Genomic DNA, 16,465 nt, shown 5'->3' with positions numbered 1-16,465 from the left:
CACTGACCTTCCGAAGGAATTCTGTGAAGGTACAGTGGTCTTAGTCCCCAAAACACCAGGAGGCAAAACCGTGGAGAATCTTCGACCCATAACACTTCTCAATAGTGATTATAAAATCTTCGCCCGTATCATGATGCAAAGGTTCAATTCTGTTATTCGTACAGTGACAGGAGCCTACCAGACAAGTGTGGGAAAGGACAGAACGATATTTCAGACCTTATGCGACTACAGAGACATTATAGCGATATCGGAAGCCTGCAACATTCGCTGTGCTCTGATGTCGCTTGACTTTGAAAAAGCTTTTGATAAAGTTAATCATTCGTACCTGCTCCGGTGTATGACATCCATGCACTTCCCCCAGAAAATTATAGCCTCCGTGAAAAACATACTGACGAATAGCACGTCAAGAATCAGTGTCAACGGACAACTCAGTCACCCGATCAATATTCAGAGTTCGGTAAGACAAGGTTGCCCAATGTCCATGACGCTTTTCGCGATTGCGCTTGAACCTCTCTTAGTATCTCTGACTCGGCAACTCCGTGGATTACATATACACGGACAGAAGATCATATGTCAAGCCTACGCGGACGATGTAGGGGTACTTGTGACTGACGAAAGAGAGGTGGAAACAGTACTTGAAGTTGTGGCGACCTACGAAATGGCGTCAGGAGCTAAACTCAACCGCAATAAATCTGGTATTATGAATCTTGGTCGGGGTATAGAGATCAGAGCCGCTGGAAGTATCAACACTGTGGAAAAAATCAAATGCCTTGGAATAGAATATACGAGTAATATCCGCCGCACGGCCGCTCTCAATTATCGAAAATTACTTGCCACCTTACGGGCAAGCATAAAACAACACAGCTTGCGTAATTTAAACGTAATACAAAAAGTGCAACTGGCCAATACATACATCACTTCCAAAGTCAACTATGTTGCTCAAGTGCTGCCTCTGCCACGAACCATTGCACACCAAATGCAAGCAGCGCTTGGATATTTTGTCAGTAGAGGTCAGATATTTAAGGTTTCATATGATACCTTGACGCTACCGACACGCAATGGAGGGCTACAACTGACAGACATCTACCTTAAAGCGCAAGCGCTATACGTTAGCAAAACTTATAAGCAGTGGCAACGATCGCCGCGGAACTTAGTGGCTCATCTCTTACGTGAAATCACCCCAGTCAGCAGAGATCCACCAATCGATGTGCATCACATCTCCCACGAGCTGTACCACTATAAACATTTTCTGGTGGAATACAGCTATGTACGCCATAGAATACCGGAGAAGGACATATATCGGGTTAAGGAGGTTTACAACACCTTGCTGGAAGGAAAATTGCGCAATCGAATAGAAAACAAGTTTCGACATTATAATTGGAAAAACATATGGGACAACATATCTGACCCCCATCTACCATCCAATGTGCGATCGACGTGGTACCTCGCAGTCAATAGAAAAATCCCAACCAACTCCAAACTGCACGCGATACGCCTGGCACACACACCAAACTGTTCCAGCTGCAATGTCGTCGACAATGCAGAACATCGCTTCCTCTGTGAAGATGTGAAAGACGTGTGGAATCTCTTCAGGCAAAAACTAGCACATGTGCTACGTACGTCACCTAACACTATTTCACCGACACACGTCCTTCTGCCTGATGACGTGCCATATCCTAACACTAAAAGAAGGTCAGCCAACTGGCTCAAAGGACTGACAGTCCATTACATCTCAACGGCTATGACGAAAAGTGAAGCAGATTATTGGATGTACCTGATGACAGAACATCAAAAGCTCGAACGACAAATGAAATACAAAGACAACTACGCAAATTTTTTGAACCGAACATTGTCTCACCGACAGAGCTGAAGAACGATCAAACGACATGTTGTTCAACCTCAGGATTCCTTTTTTTTTCCTTTATGAAATTATCTATTAAGCTTCTCATTCATTTTACGCCAACAAGGTGGCTATTTCGTTTATCCTTCGCCCTCGTGTCACAGCACTAATAGGTTGCTGACACACACATGAGAAGCCATCAGGCTGAAGTAAGCCTGGCTCTCCTATAAAAATCGCTCCCACACAACGATGGAAGAATGTAACAGAACTATTTGATTTCCATAACCCCAAAAGAAGGGATTTTATTTACTTGTATACATTTACTTCGTCACTCACCTATCTCATATGGACCAAACATAGCACAGAAGCTAGCCGAAGAAGGCACAAATGGCGAGTGGAAGGACGGGCTGTAGGGGAGGAAGGAGGCCCGATTTAAAAAAAAATAAAAAGACAAAAAAAAATCAATAAAATAAAAAAAAAAAAAAAAAAAAAAATTACAAACACACAAAAAAAAAAAGAAACAAAAAAAAAAAAAACAAAAAAAAAAAAAGTGGTTAAGGCGTCTGACTTGAAATCAGATTCCCTCTGGGAGCGTAGGTTCGAGTCCTGCCGACTGCGGAAATTTTGTAGCTCTCAAAAGATGGGCGTTCAGCTGCATTCTAGCAGTTGCGTCACTACTAAACACGTGGGTCGCCGGCAATGTGCAGTATTATTGGCTGCAGCGCTACAGTCGCACCCAGAAGCCACAGCTCATCGCCTCGTCACACTGCCGTCCACCAGGTGTGAGTGCAAGTGTCGCCTCTCTGGGCAGTGCAGATGTGTCCATTTTAGCTTGCAGACAATTACGTGTAGCAATTTATGAGCTAACGCAAGTCAAATGTTTTAGCGTGTGTATCTGCTAGATACTGCCTCTCACATGGTAGAGAGGCTCACTCCTTCTTGTGTCTCGTTCTCTGCACACGAGTTGCACGTGGCATCGATATAGCAAAGGTTTTCTAGAGAAAGCGAAGTCAATATTACATGAATCGAGTCGACATGTTTGCTTCTTACGATGATGGAATCAGAAGAAATGTGTGTGGTACTTCACTGCATCTGCTGCTCGCCTTTCAGCGTCCCTATGTCTTATCAGACGAAGATGACTGTGAAATTGGCGGCGATTCAGAGGTTAACGAAGACGCACAAATCTGCGGACTTACGTGTGAGCCGAAATAGCTCAGTTGGGAGAGCGTTAGACTGAAGATCTAAAGGTCCCTGGTTCGATCCCGGGTTTCGGCAAGCGTATGTTTTGAAGCTGATGCCAATGGAATTGCTCCGAGTCTGTGATGATGTAGGTACAGCCGATAACAAAAATGACTCTATCCTGTAACTGTTCAGGTTGTCTAGTGCTTGCCGTAAGAGGAACACAGTAGGCAACTCCCTGAGAAGTAAGAAAATACGAAAAGTCCTACCGACTGCGTTCCTTTTTTTGTGTCAGGAGGTGAAGAACGTCTCCAACGGAACCGTGAAATGAGCGAAAACGTGGGAAGCATTGCATTCGAAATGCTTGTGAAATTTCCAATTACTCAGTGAGTGTCGACAAAACACGTAAATCCTCTACTCCAACGTATGAGACCTAACGACTGCTGCGGTTTGTTTTTGCATTGTGTGTCAGCATTCTTCGATAGTCTGCTACGAGCTTAGCGCGACACGTTTGTAGACAGCATTCAGGCGACGTTTAATTAGTAACAGCTCCATGCAGCGATAGCACAGCTGTGAAGGACATGAGTCAATGTACAGCTGTGCATCGTGGGATGTTCTCTGCTGTCGTGTGAGCCCGGATAGCTCAGTCGGTAGAGCATTAGGCTTTTAACCTAAGGGTCCAGGGTTCAAGTCCCTGTTCGGGCGGAAATTTTAATACTTTGGTAGCGATTCCTCTGGTAGCGGTGGAAACACTACGGAAAAGAATGCAGCTACGCCGTTTTCTGATGCCACATAGCTTTAAACCGTAGAAGTTGCATGTGTCGGAGAACCTCGACCTACGGGCAGTCGTGGCCGAGTGGTTAAGGCGTCTGACTCGAAATCAGATTCCCCCTGGGAGCGTAGGTTCGAATCCTACCGGCTGCGTGCGATTTTGCGTAAAGAGGAGCAAATATTTTCACACACGTGAACGCGGTTGCAAACCGATGGCGCCATCTTCAACAAGACGAAAATTTCCGTTTAACAATACTGAGTGTCGCGACGGCTGCTGCTTACTGTGGCTACCGGTTCTCCTCTCACTGACGCTGCGACTGCAGAAAGCCGTCGCAGGCCCACGAGTGCGCTCCCGTCATTTTCTCGCGTCGACGCCGAGTTCGTGAGTACACAGACGTGCTTGGAAGCGTTGGACAGAGCCAACATTCATTTCTCTCTTTTTTAAGAATCGCAATTCAGTCATTCGAGTGCGGAAAAAGCAATGGTGCAGCGTTTCTTTTCTTAAGATCTCGCAGCTACTTGCAAGTATGTCGACCACTTAAGACGACAGAAAACTAGCGTCAGCGGTGCGTCAGTGGGAAGTCGGTGAAGTCGCCATTGGAGCCATAAGCCAGTAATTACGTCATGCGAATCACTCGCACGCCACGCAGCTGTACGATAGCTCAGTCGGTAGAGCGTTTGATTTTCAACCAAAGGGTGTTGGGTTCAACGCCATGTCTAGGCGAAAATTAATACACTTTCGTAACGGCTAATGTGCTGGCAATGGAAACACTACAGAAAAGAGTGAGGCCACGCCGCTTTCTGCCATTGGATTGCTTCTAAAGGTGCACTTTCACGTGTCGGAAGACGCTACTGCTACCGGCAGTCGTGGCCGAGTGGTTAAGGCGTCTGACTTGAAATCAGATTCCCTCTGGGAGCGTAGGTTCGAGTCCTGCCGACTGCGGAAATTTTGTAGCTCTCAAAAGATGGGCGTTCAGCTGCATTCTAGCAGTTGCGTCACTACTAAACACGTGGGTCGCCGGCAATGTGCAGTATTATTGGCTGCAGCGCTACAGTCGCACCCAGAAGCCACAGCTCATCGCCTCGTCACACTGCCGTCCACCAGGTGTGAGTGCAAGTGTCGCCTCTCTGGGCAGTGCAGATGTGTCCATTTTAGCTTGCAGACAATTACGTGTAGCAATTTATGAGCTAACGCAAGTCAAATGTTTTAGCGTGTGTATCTGCTAGATACTGCCTCTCACATGGTAGAGAGGCTCACTCCTTCTTGTGTCTCGTTCTCTGCACACGAGTTGCACGTGGCATCGATATAGCAAAGGTTTTCTAGAGAAAGCGAAGTCAATATTACATGAATCGAGTCGACATGTTTGCTTCTTACGATGATGGAATCAGAAGAAATGTGTGTGGTACTTCACTGCATCTGCTGCTCGCCTTTCAGCGTCCCTATGTCTTATCAGACGAAGATGACTGTGAAATTGGCGGCGATTCAGAGGTTAACGAAGACGCACAAATCTGCGGACTTACGTGTGAGCCGAAATAGCTCAGTTGGGAGAGCGTTAGACTGAAGATCTAAAGGTCCCTGGTTCGATCCCGGGTTTCGGCAAGCGTATGTTTTGAAGCTGATGCCAATGGAATTGCTCCGAGTCTGTGATGATGTAGGTACAGCCGATAACAAAAATGACTCTATCCTGTAACTGTTCAGGTTGTCTAGTGCTTGCCGTAAGAGGAACACAGTAGGCAACTCCCTGAGAAGTAAGAAAATACGAAAAGTCCTACCGACTGCGTTCCTTTTTTTGTGTCAGGAGGTGAAGAACGTCTCCAACGGAACCGTGAAATGAGCGAAAACGTGGGAAGCATTGCATTCGAAATGCTTGTGAAATTTCCAATTACTCAGTGAGTGTCGACAAAACACGTAAATCCTCTACTCCAACGTATGAGACCTAACGACTGCTGCGGTTTGTTTTTGCATTGTGTGTCAGCATTCTTCGATAGTCTGCTACGAGCTTAGCGCGACACGTTTGTAGACAGCATTCAGGCGACGTTTAATTAGTAACAGCTCCATGCAGCGATAGCACAGCTGTGAAGGACATGAGTCAATGTACAGCTGTGCATCGTGGGATGTTCTCTGCTGTCGTGTGAGCCCGGATAGCTCAGTCGGTAGAGCATTAGGCTTTTAACCTAAGGGTCCAGGGTTCAAGTCCCTGTTCGGGCGGAAATTTTAATACTTTGGTAGCGATTCCTCTGGTAGCGGTGGAAACACTACGGAAAAGAATGCAGCTACGCCGTTTTCTGATGCCACATAGCTTTAAACCGTAGAAGTTGCATGTGTCGGAGAACCTCGACCTACGGGCAGTCGTGGCCGAGTGGTTAAGGCGTCTGACTCGAAATCAGATTCCCCCTGGGAGCGTAGGTTCGAATCCTACCGGCTGCGTGCGATTTTGCGTAAAGAGGAGCAAATATTTTCACACACGTGAACGCGGTTGCAAACCGATGGCGCCATCTTCAACAAGACGAAAATTTCCGTTTAACAATACTGAGTGTCGCGACGGCTGCTGCTTACTGTGGCTACCGGTTCTCCTCTCACTGACGCTGCGACTGCAGAAAGCCGTCGCAGGCCCACGAGTGCGCTCCCGTCATTTTCTCGCGTCGACGCCGAGTTCGTGAGTACACAGACGTGCTTGGAAGCGTTGGACAGAGCCAACATTCATTTCTCTCTTTTTTAAGAATCGCAATTCAGTCATTCGAGTGCGGAAAAAGCAATGGTGCAGCGTTTCTTTTCTTAAGATCTCGCAGCTACTTGCAAGTATGTCGACCACTTAAGACGACAGAAAACTAGCGTCAGCGGTGCGTCAGTGGGAAGTCGGTGAAGTCGCCATTGGAGCCATAAGCCAGTAATTACGTCATGCGAATCACTCGCACGCCACGCAGCTGTACGATAGCTCAGTCGGTAGAGCGTTTGATTTTCAACCAAAGGGTGTTGGGTTCAACGCCATGTCTAGGCGAAAATTAATACACTTTCGTAACGGCTAATGTGCTGGCAATGGAAACACTACAGAAAAGAGTGAGGCCACGCCGCTTTCTGCCATTGGATTGCTTCTAAAGGTGCACTTTCACGTGTCGGAAGACGCTACTGCTACCGGCAGTCGTGGCCGAGTGGTTAAGGCGTCTGACTTGAAATCAGATTCCCTCTGGGAGCGTAGGTTCGAGTCCTGCCGACTGCGGAAATTTTGTAGCTCTCAAAAGATGGGCGTTCAGCTGCATTCTAGCAGTTGCGTCACTACTAAACACGTGGGTCGCCGGCAATGTGCAGTATTATTGGCTGCAGCGCTACAGTCGCACCCAGAAGCCACAGCTCATCGCCTCGTCACACTGCCGTCCACCAGGTGTGAGTGCAAGTGTCGCCTCTCTGGGCAGTGCAGATGTGTCCATTTTAGCTTGCAGACAATTACGTGTAGCAATTTATGAGCTAACGCAAGTCAAATGTTTTAGCGTGTGTATCTGCTAGATACTGCCTCTCACATGGTAGAGAGGCTCACTCCTTCTTGTGTCTCGTTCTCTGCACACGAGTTGCACGTGGCATCGATATAGCAAAGGTTTTCTAGAGAAAGCGAAGTCAATATTACATGAATCGAGTCGACATGTTTGCTTCTTACGATGATGGAATCAGAAGAAATGTGTGTGGTACTTCACTGCATCTGCTGCTCGCCTTTCAGCGTCCCTATGTCTTATCAGACGAAGATGACTGTGAAATTGGCGGCGATTCAGAGGTTAACGAAGACGCACAAATCTGCGGACTTACGTGTGAGCCGAAATAGCTCAGTTGGGAGAGCGTTAGACTGAAGATCTAAAGGTCCCTGGTTCGATCCCGGGTTTCGGCAAGCGTATGTTTTGAAGCTGATGCCAATGGAATTGCTCCGAGTCTGTGATGATGTAGGTACAGCCGATAACAAAAATGACTCTATCCTGTAACTGTTCAGGTTGTCTAGTGCTTGCCGTAAGAGGAACACAGTAGGCAACTCCCTGAGAAGTAAGAAAATACGAAAAGTCCTACCGACTGCGTTCCTTTTTTTGTGTCAGGAGGTGAAGAACGTCTCCAACGGAACCGTGAAATGAGCGAAAACGTGGGAAGCATTGCATTCGAAATGCTTGTGAAATTTCCAATTACTCAGTGAGTGTCGACAAAACACGTAAATCCTCTACTCCAACGTATGAGACCTAACGACTGCTGCGGTTTGTTTTTGCATTGTGTGTCAGCATTCTTCGATAGTCTGCTACGAGCTTAGCGCGACACGTTTGTAGACAGCATTCAGGCGACGTTTAATTAGTAACAGCTCCATGCAGCGATAGCACAGCTGTGAAGGACATGAGTCAATGTACAGCTGTGCATCGTGGGATGTTCTCTGCTGTCGTGTGAGCCCGGATAGCTCAGTCGGTAGAGCATTAGGCTTTTAACCTAAGGGTCCAGGGTTCAAGTCCCTGTTCGGGCGGAAATTTTAATACTTTGGTAGCGATTCCTCTGGTAGCGGTGGAAACACTACGGAAAAGAATGCAGCTACGCCGTTTTCTGATGCCACATAGCTTTAAACCGTAGAAGTTGCATGTGTCGGAGAACCTCGACCTACGGGCAGTCGTGGCCGAGTGGTTAAGGCGTCTGACTCGAAATCAGATTCCCCCTGGGAGCGTAGGTTCGAATCCTACCGGCTGCGTGCGATTTTGCGTAAAGAGGAGCAAATATTTTCACACACGTGAACGCGGTTGCAAACCGATGGCGCCATCTTCAACAAGACGAAAATTTCCGTTTAACAATACTGAGTGTCGCGACGGCTGCTGCTTACTGTGGCTACCGGTTCTCCTCTCACTGACGCTGCGACTGCAGAAAGCCGTCGCAGGCCCACGAGTGCGCTCCCGTCATTTTCTCGCGTCGACGCCGAGTTCGTGAGTACACAGACGTGCTTGGAAGCGTTGGACAGAGCCAACATTCATTTCTCTCTTTTTTAAGAATCGCAATTCAGTCATTCGAGTGCGGAAAAAGCAATGGTGCAGCGTTTCTTTTCTTAAGATCTCGCAGCTACTTGCAAGTATGTCGACCACTTAAGACGACAGAAAACTAGCGTCAGCGGTGCGTCAGTGGGAAGTCGGTGAAGTCGCCATTGGAGCCATAAGCCAGTAATTACGTCATGCGAATCACTCGCACGCCACGCAGCTGTACGATAGCTCAGTCGGTAGAGCGTTTGATTTTCAACCAAAGGGTGTTGGGTTCAACGCCATGTCTAGGCGAAAATTAATACACTTTCGTAACGGCTAATGTGCTGGCAATGGAAACACTACAGAAAAGAGTGAGGCCACGCCGCTTTCTGCCATTGGATTGCTTCTAAAGGTGCACTTTCACGTGTCGGAAGACGCTACTGCTACCGGCAGTCGTGGCCGAGTGGTTAAGGCGTCTGACTTGAAATCAGATTCCCTCTGGGAGCGTAGGTTCGAGTCCTGCCGACTGCGGAAATTTTGTAGCTCTCAAAAGATGGGCGTTCAGCTGCATTCTAGCAGTTGCGTCACTACTAAACACGTGGGTCGCCGGCAATGTGCAGTATTATTGGCTGCAGCGCTACAGTCGCACCCAGAAGCCACAGCTCATCGCCTCGTCACACTGCCGTCCACCAGGTGTGAGTGCAAGTGTCGCCTCTCTGGGCAGTGCAGATGTGTCCATTTTAGCTTGCAGACAATTACGTGTAGCAATTTATGAGCTAACGCAAGTCAAATGTTTTAGCGTGTGTATCTGCTAGATACTGCCTCTCACATGGTAGAGAGGCTCACTCCTTCTTGTGTCTCGTTCTCTGCACACGAGTTGCACGTGGCATCGATATAGCAAAGGTTTTCTAGAGAAAGCGAAGTCAATATTACATGAATCGAGTCGACATGTTTGCTTCTTACGATGATGGAATCAGAAGAAATGTGTGTGGTACTTCACTGCATCTGCTGCTCGCCTTTCAGCGTCCCTATGTCTTATCAGACGAAGATGACTGTGAAATTGGCGGCGATTCAGAGGTTAACGAAGACGCGCAAATCTGCGGACTTACGTGTGAGCCGAAATAGCTCAGTTGGGAGAGCGTTAGACTGAAGATCTAAAGGTCCCTGGTTCGATCCCGGGTTTCGGCAAGCGTATGTTTTGAAGCTGATGCCAATGGAATTGCTCCGAGTCTGTGATGATGTAGGTACAGCCGATAACAAAAATGACTCTATCCTGTAACTGTTCAGGTTGTCTAGTGCTTGCCGTAAGAGGAACACAGTAGGCAACTCCCTGAGAAGTAAGAAAATACGAAAAGTCCTACCGACTGCGTTCCTTTTTTTGTGTCAGGAGGTGAAGAACGTCTCCAACGGAACCGTGAAATGAGCGAAAACGTGGGAAGCATTGCATTCGAAATGCTTGTGAAATTTCCAATTACTCAGTGAGTGTCGACAAAACACGTAAATCCTCTACTCCAACGTATGAGACCTAACGACTGCTGCGGTTTGTTTTTGCATTGTGTGTCAGCATTCTTCGATAGTCTGCTACGAGCTTAGCGCGACACGTTTGTAGACAGCATTCAGGCGACGTTTAATTAGTAACAGCTCCATGCAGCGATAGCACAGCTGTGAAGGACATGAGTCAATGTACAGCTGTGCATCGTGGGATGTTCTCTGCTGTCGTGTGAGCCCGGGTAGCTCAGTCGGTAGAACATTAGGCTTTTAACCTAAGGGTCCAGGGTTCAAGTCCCTGTTCGGGCGGAAATTTTAATACTTTGGTAGCGATTCCTCTGGTAGCGGTGGAAACACTACGGAAAAGAATGCAGCTACGCCGTTTTCTGATGCCACATAGCTTTAAACCGTAGAAGTTGCATGTGTCGGAGAACCTCGACCTACGGGCAGTCGTGGCCGAGTGGTTAAGGCGTCTGACTCGAAATCAGATTCCCCCTGGGAGCGTAGGTTCGAATCCTACCGGCTGCGTGCGATTTTGCGTAAAGAGGAGCAAATATTTTCACACACGTGAACGCGGTTGCAAACCGATGGCGCCATCTTCAACAAGACGAAAATTTCCGTTTAACAATACTGAGTGTCGCGACGGCTGCTGCTTACTGTGGCTACCGGTTCTCCTCTCACTGACGCTGCGACTGCAGAAAGCCGTCGCAGGCCCACGAGTGCGCTCCCGTCATTTTCTCGCGTCGACGCCGAGTTCGTGAGTACACAGACGTGCTTGGAAGCGTTGGACAGAGCCAACATTCATTTCTCTCTTTTTTAAGAATCGCAATTCAGTCATTCGAGTGCGGAAAAAGCAATGGTGCAGCGTTTCTTTTCTTAAGATCTCGCAGCTACTTGCAAGTATGTCGACCACTTAAGACGACAGAAAACTAGCGTCAGCGGTGCGTCAGTGGGAAGTCGGTGAAGTCGCCATTGGAGCCATAAGCCAGTAATTACGTCATGCGAATCACTCGCACGCCACGCAGCTGTACGATAGCTCAGTCGGTAGAGCGTTTGATTTTCAACCAAAGGGTGTTGGGTTCAACGCCATGTCTAGGCGAAAATTAATACACTTTCGTAACGGCTAATGTGCTGGCAATGGAAACACTACAGAAAAGAGTGAGGCCACGCCGCTTTCTGCCATTGGATTGCTTCTAAACGTGCACTTTCACGTGTCGGAAGACGCTACTGCTACCGGCAGTCGTGGCCGAGTGGTTAAGGCGTCTGACTTGAAATCAGATTCCCTCTGGGAGCGTAGGTTCGAGTCCTGCCGACTGCGGAAATTTTGTAGCTCTCAAAAGATGGGCGTTCAGCTGCATTCTAGCAGTTGCGTCACTACTAAACACGTGGGTCGCCGGCAATGTGCAGTATTATTGGCTGCAGCGCTACAGTCGCACCCAGAAGCCACAGCTCATCGCCTCGTCACACTGCCGTCCACCAGGTGTGAGTGCAAGTGTCGCCTCTCTGGGCAGTGCAGATGTGTCCATTTTAGCTTGCAGACAATTACGTGTAGCAATTTATGAGCTAACGCAAGTCAAATGTTTTAGCGTGTGTATCTGCTAGATACTGCCTCTCACATGGTAGAGAGGCTCACTCCTTCTTGTGTCTCGTTCTCTGCACACGAGTTGCACGTGGCATCGATATAGCAAAGGTTTTCTAGAGAAAGCGAAGTCAATATTACATGAATCGAGTCGACATGTTTGCTTCTTACGATGATGGAATCAGAAGAAATGTGTGTGGTACTTCACTGCATCTGCTGCTCGCCTTTCAGCGTCCCTATGTCTTATCAGACGAAGATGACTGTGAAATTGGCGGCGATTCAGAGGTTAACGAAGACGCGCAAATCTGCGGACTTAGGTGTGAGCCGAAATAGCTCAGTTGGGAGAGCGTTAGACTGAAGATCTAAAGGTCCCTGGTTCGATCCCGGGTTTCGGCAAGCGTATGTTTTGAAGCTGATGCCAATGGAATTGCTCCGAGTCTGTGATGATGTAGGTACAGCCGATAACAAAAATGACTCTATCCTGTAACTGTTCAGGTTGTCTAGTGCTTGCCGTAAGAGGAACACAGTAGGCAACTCCCTGAGAAGTAAGAAAATACGAAAAGTCCTACCGACTGCGTTCCTTTTTTTGTGTCAGGAGGTGAAGAACGTCTCCAACGGAACCGTGAAATGAGCGAAAACGTGGGAAGCATTGCATTCGAAATGCTTGTGAAATTTCCAATTACTCAGTGAGTGTCGACAAAACACGTAAATCCTCTACTCCAACGTATGAGACCTAACGACTGCTGCGGTTTGTTTTTGCATTGTGTGTCAGCATTCTTCGATAGTCTGCTACGAGCTTAGCGCGACACGTTTGTAGACAGCATTCAGGCGACGTTTAATTAGTAACAGCTCCATGCAGCGATAGCACAGCTGTGAAGGACATGAGTCAATGTACAGCTGTGCATCGTGGGATGTTCTCTGCTGTCGTGTGAGCCCGGGTAGCTCAGTCGGTAGAACATTAGGCTTTTAACCTAAGGGTCCAGGGTTCAAGTCCCTGTTCGGGCGGAAATTTTAATACTTTGGTAGCGATTCCTCTGGTAGCGGTGGAAACACTACGGAAAAGAATGCAGCTACGCCGTTTTCTGATGCCACATAGCTTTAAACCGTAGAAGTTGCATGTGTCGGAGAACCTCGACCTACGGGCAGTCGTGGCCGAGTGGTTAAGGCGTCTGACTCGAAATCAGATTCCCCCTGGGAGCGTAGGTTCGAATCCTACCGGCTGCGTGCGATTTTGCGTAAAGAGGAGCAAATATTTTCACACACGTGAACGCGGTTGCAAACCGATGGCGCCATCTTCAACAAGACGAAAATTTCCGTTTAACAATACTGAGTGTCGCGACGGCTGCTGCTTACTGTGGCTACCGGTTCTCCTCTCACTGACGCTGCGACTGCAGAAAGCCGTCGCAGGCCCACGAGTGCGCTCCCGTCATTTTCTCGCGTCGACGCCGAGTTCGTGAGTACACAGACGTGCTTGGAAGCGTTGGACAGAGCCAACATTCATTTCTCTCTTTTTTAAGAATCGCAATTCAGTCATTCGAGTGCGGAAAAAGCAATGGTGCAGCGTTTATTTTCTTAAGATCTCGCAGCTACTTGCAAGTATGTCGACCACTTAAGACGACAGAAAACTAGCGTCAGCGGTGCGTCAGTGGGAAGTCGGTGAAGTCGCCATTGGAGCCATAAGCCAGTAATTACGTCATGCGAATCACTCGCACGCCACGCAGCTGTACGATAGCTCAGTCGGTAGAGCGTTTGATTTTCAACCAAAGGGTGTTGGGTTCAACGCCATGTCTAGGCGAAAATTAATACACTTTCGTAACGGCTAATGTGCTGGCAATGGAAACACTACAGAAAAGAGTGAGGCCACGCCGCTTTCTGCCATTGGATTGCTTCTAAAGGTGCACTTTCACGTGTCGGAAGACGCTACTGCTACCGGCAGTCGTGGCCGAGTGGTTAAGGCGTCTGACTTGAAATCAGATTCCCTCTGGGAGCGTAGGTTCGAGTCCTGCCGACTGCGGAAATTTTGTAGCTCTCAAAAGATGGGCGTTCAGCTGCATTCTAGCAGTTGCGTCACTACTAAACACGTGGGTCGCCGGCAATGTGCAGTATTATTGGCTGCAGCGCTACAGTCGCACCCAGAAGCCACAGCTCATCGCCTCGTCACACTGCCGTCCACCAGGTGTGAGTGCAAGTGTCGCCTCTCTGGGCAGTGCAGATGTGTCCATTTTAGCTTGCAGACAATTACGTGTAGCAATTTATGAGCTAACGCAAGTCAAATGTTTTAGCGTGTGTATCTGCTAGATACTGCCTCTCACATGGTAGAGAGGCTCACTCCTTCTTGTGTCTCGTTCTCTGCACACGAGTTGCACGTGGCATCGATATAGCAAAGGTTTTCTAGAGAAAGCGAAGTCAATATTACATGAATCGAGTCGACATGTTTGCTTCTTACGATGATGGAATCAGAAGAAATGTGTGTGGTACTTCACTGCATCTGCTGCTCGCCTTTCAGCGTCCCTATGTCTTATCAGACGAAGATGACTGTGAAATTGGCGGCGATTCAGAGGTTAACGAAGACGCGCAAATCTGCGGACTTACGTGTGAGCCGAAATAGCTCAGTTGGGAGAGCGTTAGACTGAAGATCTAAAGGTCCCTGGTTCGATCCCGGGTTTCGGCAAGCGTATGTTTTGAAGCTGATGCCAATGGAATTGCTCCGAGTCTGTGATGATGTAGGTACAGCCGATAACAAAAATGACTCTATCCTGTAACTGTTCAGGTTGTCTAGTGCTTGCCGTAAGAGGAACACAGTAGGCAACTCCCTGAGAAGTAAGAAAATACGAAAAGTCCTACCGACTGCGTTCCTTTTTTTGTGTCAGGAGGTGAAGAACGTCTCCAACGGAACCGTGAAATGAGCGAAAACGTGGGAAGCATTGCATTCGAAATGCTTGTGAAATTTCCAATTACTCAGTGAGTGTCGACAAAACACGTAAATCCTCTACTCCAACGTATGAGACCTAACGACTGCTGCGGTTTGTTTTTGCATTGTGTGTCAGCATTCTTCGATAGTCTGCTACGAGCTTAGCGCGACACGTTTGTAGACAGCATTCAGGCGACGTTTAATTAGTAACAGCTCCATGCAGCGATAGCACAGCTGTGAAGGACATGAGTCAATGTACAGCTGTGCATCGTGGGATGTTCTCTGCTGTCGTGTGAGCCCGGGTAGCTCAGTCGGTAGAACATTAGGCTTTTAACCTAAGGGTCCAGGGTTCAAGTCCCTGTTCGGGCGGAAATTTTAATACTTTGGTAGCGATTCCTCTGGTAGCGGTGGAAACACTACGGAAAAGAATGCAGCTACGCCGTTTTCTGATGCCACATAGCTTTAAACCGTAGAAGTTGCATGTGTCGGAGAACCTCGACCTACGGGCAGTCGTGGCCGAGTGGTTAAGGCGTCTGACTCGAAATCAGATTCCCCCTGGGAGCGTAGGTTCGAATCCTACCGGCTGCGTGCGATTTTGCGTAAAGAGGAGCAAATATTTTCACACACGTGAACGCGGTTGCAAACCGATGGCGCCATCTTCAACAAGACGAAAATTTCCGTTTAACAATACTGAGTGTCGCGACGGCTGCTGCTTACTGTGGCTACCGGTTCTCCTCTCACTGACGCTGCGACTGCAGAAAGCCGTCGCAGGCCCACGAGTGCGCTCCCGTCATTTTCTCGCGTCGACGCCGAGTTCGTGAGTACACAGACGTGCTTGGAAGCGTTGGACAGAGCCAACATTCATTTCTCTCTTTTTTAAGAATCGCAATTCAGTCATTCGAGTGCGGAAAAAGCAATGGTGCAGCGTTTCTTTTCTTAAGATCTCGCAGCTACTTGCAAGTATGTCGACCACTTAAGACGACAGAAAACTAGCGTCAGCGGTGCGTCAGTGGGAAGTCGGTGAAGTCGCCATTGGAGCCATAAGCCAGTAATTACGTCATGCGAATCACTCGCACGCCACGCAGCTGTACGATAGCTCAGTCGGTAGAGCGTTTGATTTTCAACCAAAGGGTGTTGGGTTCAACGCCATGTCTAGGCGAAAATTAATACACTTTCGTAACGGCTAATGTGCTGGCAATGGAAACACTACAGAAAAGAGTGAGGCCACGCCGCTTTCTGCCATTGGATTGCTTCTAAACGTGCACTTTCACGTGTCGGAAGACGCTACTGCTACCGGCAGTCGTGGCCGAGTGGTTAAGGCGTCTGACTTGAAATCAGATTCCCTCTGGGAGCGTAGGTTCGAGTCCTGCCGACTGCGGAAATTTTGTAGCTCTCAAAAGATGGGCGTTCAGCTGCATTCTAGCAGTTGCGTCACTACTAAACACGTGGGTCGCCGGCAATGTGCAGTATTATTGGCTGCAGCGCTACAGTCGCACCCAGAAGCCACAGCTCATCGCCTCGTCACACTGCCGTCCACCAGGTGTGAGTGCAAGTGTCGCCTCTCTGGGCAGTGCAGATGTGTCCATTTTAGCTTGCAGACAATTACGTGTAGCAATTTATGAGCTAACGCAAGTCAAATGTTTTAGCGTGTGTATCTGCTAGATACTGCCTCTCACATGGTAGAGAGGCTCACTCCTTCTTGTGTCTCGTTCTCTGCACACGAGTTGCACGTGGC

The 16,465-nt window shown here is 48.2% G+C and overlaps 24 non-coding genes across 24 annotated transcripts; all 24 read left to right on the top strand.

Moving 5' to 3' along the window:
* The first annotated feature begins 3,042 nt into the window (after positions 1–3,042).
* On the top strand, positions 3,043–3,115 carry Trnaf-gaa (transfer RNA phenylalanine (anticodon GAA)). Its single transcript has one exon. It is a non-coding gene; the product is annotated as a tRNA-Phe (tRNA).
* Positions 3,116–3,651: 536 nt separating this feature from the next.
* Trnak-uuu (transfer RNA lysine (anticodon UUU)) lies at positions 3,652–3,724 on the top strand. Its single transcript has one exon. It is a non-coding gene; the product is annotated as a tRNA-Lys (tRNA).
* A 137-nt stretch (positions 3,725–3,861) lies between these two features.
* Positions 3,862–3,943, top strand: Trnas-cga (transfer RNA serine (anticodon CGA)). Its single transcript has one exon. It is a non-coding gene; the product is annotated as a tRNA-Ser (tRNA).
* Positions 3,944–4,651: 708 nt separating this feature from the next.
* Positions 4,652–4,733, top strand: Trnas-uga (transfer RNA serine (anticodon UGA)). The gene has a single exon. It is a non-coding gene; the product is annotated as a tRNA-Ser (tRNA).
* Positions 4,734–5,317: 584 nt separating this feature from the next.
* On the top strand, positions 5,318–5,390 carry Trnaf-gaa (transfer RNA phenylalanine (anticodon GAA)). The gene has a single exon. It is a non-coding gene; the product is annotated as a tRNA-Phe (tRNA).
* A 536-nt stretch (positions 5,391–5,926) lies between these two features.
* On the top strand, positions 5,927–5,999 carry Trnak-uuu (transfer RNA lysine (anticodon UUU)). The gene has a single exon. It is a non-coding gene; the product is annotated as a tRNA-Lys (tRNA).
* Positions 6,000–6,136: 137 nt separating this feature from the next.
* Trnas-cga (transfer RNA serine (anticodon CGA)) lies at positions 6,137–6,218 on the top strand. The gene has a single exon. It is a non-coding gene; the product is annotated as a tRNA-Ser (tRNA).
* A 708-nt stretch (positions 6,219–6,926) lies between these two features.
* Positions 6,927–7,008, top strand: Trnas-uga (transfer RNA serine (anticodon UGA)). Its single transcript has one exon. It is a non-coding gene; the product is annotated as a tRNA-Ser (tRNA).
* Positions 7,009–7,592: 584 nt separating this feature from the next.
* Trnaf-gaa (transfer RNA phenylalanine (anticodon GAA)) lies at positions 7,593–7,665 on the top strand. The gene has a single exon. It is a non-coding gene; the product is annotated as a tRNA-Phe (tRNA).
* Positions 7,666–8,201: 536 nt separating this feature from the next.
* Positions 8,202–8,274, top strand: Trnak-uuu (transfer RNA lysine (anticodon UUU)). The gene has a single exon. It is a non-coding gene; the product is annotated as a tRNA-Lys (tRNA).
* A 137-nt stretch (positions 8,275–8,411) lies between these two features.
* Positions 8,412–8,493, top strand: Trnas-cga (transfer RNA serine (anticodon CGA)). Its single transcript has one exon. It is a non-coding gene; the product is annotated as a tRNA-Ser (tRNA).
* A 708-nt stretch (positions 8,494–9,201) lies between these two features.
* Trnas-uga (transfer RNA serine (anticodon UGA)) lies at positions 9,202–9,283 on the top strand. Its single transcript has one exon. It is a non-coding gene; the product is annotated as a tRNA-Ser (tRNA).
* A 584-nt stretch (positions 9,284–9,867) lies between these two features.
* Trnaf-gaa (transfer RNA phenylalanine (anticodon GAA)) lies at positions 9,868–9,940 on the top strand. Its single transcript has one exon. It is a non-coding gene; the product is annotated as a tRNA-Phe (tRNA).
* A 536-nt stretch (positions 9,941–10,476) lies between these two features.
* Trnak-uuu (transfer RNA lysine (anticodon UUU)) lies at positions 10,477–10,549 on the top strand. The gene has a single exon. It is a non-coding gene; the product is annotated as a tRNA-Lys (tRNA).
* Positions 10,550–10,686: 137 nt separating this feature from the next.
* On the top strand, positions 10,687–10,768 carry Trnas-cga (transfer RNA serine (anticodon CGA)). Its single transcript has one exon. It is a non-coding gene; the product is annotated as a tRNA-Ser (tRNA).
* Positions 10,769–11,476: 708 nt separating this feature from the next.
* Positions 11,477–11,558, top strand: Trnas-uga (transfer RNA serine (anticodon UGA)). Its single transcript has one exon. It is a non-coding gene; the product is annotated as a tRNA-Ser (tRNA).
* Positions 11,559–12,142: 584 nt separating this feature from the next.
* Positions 12,143–12,215, top strand: Trnaf-gaa (transfer RNA phenylalanine (anticodon GAA)). Its single transcript has one exon. It is a non-coding gene; the product is annotated as a tRNA-Phe (tRNA).
* A 536-nt stretch (positions 12,216–12,751) lies between these two features.
* Trnak-uuu (transfer RNA lysine (anticodon UUU)) lies at positions 12,752–12,824 on the top strand. The gene has a single exon. It is a non-coding gene; the product is annotated as a tRNA-Lys (tRNA).
* Positions 12,825–12,961: 137 nt separating this feature from the next.
* Positions 12,962–13,043, top strand: Trnas-cga (transfer RNA serine (anticodon CGA)). The gene has a single exon. It is a non-coding gene; the product is annotated as a tRNA-Ser (tRNA).
* Positions 13,044–13,751: 708 nt separating this feature from the next.
* Positions 13,752–13,833, top strand: Trnas-uga (transfer RNA serine (anticodon UGA)). The gene has a single exon. It is a non-coding gene; the product is annotated as a tRNA-Ser (tRNA).
* Positions 13,834–14,417: 584 nt separating this feature from the next.
* Trnaf-gaa (transfer RNA phenylalanine (anticodon GAA)) lies at positions 14,418–14,490 on the top strand. The gene has a single exon. It is a non-coding gene; the product is annotated as a tRNA-Phe (tRNA).
* A 536-nt stretch (positions 14,491–15,026) lies between these two features.
* Positions 15,027–15,099, top strand: Trnak-uuu (transfer RNA lysine (anticodon UUU)). The gene has a single exon. It is a non-coding gene; the product is annotated as a tRNA-Lys (tRNA).
* Positions 15,100–15,236: 137 nt separating this feature from the next.
* On the top strand, positions 15,237–15,318 carry Trnas-cga (transfer RNA serine (anticodon CGA)). Its single transcript has one exon. It is a non-coding gene; the product is annotated as a tRNA-Ser (tRNA).
* Positions 15,319–16,026: 708 nt separating this feature from the next.
* Positions 16,027–16,108, top strand: Trnas-uga (transfer RNA serine (anticodon UGA)). Its single transcript has one exon. It is a non-coding gene; the product is annotated as a tRNA-Ser (tRNA).
* The last annotated feature ends 357 nt before the right edge of the window (positions 16,109–16,465 follow it).

Source organism: Schistocerca gregaria, unplaced genomic scaffold, assembly GCF_023897955.1.
Source record: "Schistocerca gregaria isolate iqSchGreg1 unplaced genomic scaffold, iqSchGreg1.2 ptg000582l, whole genome shotgun sequence".
Lineage (NCBI taxonomy): Eukaryota > Metazoa > Arthropoda > Insecta > Orthoptera > Acrididae > Schistocerca > Schistocerca gregaria.
The sequence above is the reverse complement of the archived record's forward strand: the minus strand, read 5'-3'. Positions and strand labels throughout refer to the sequence as shown.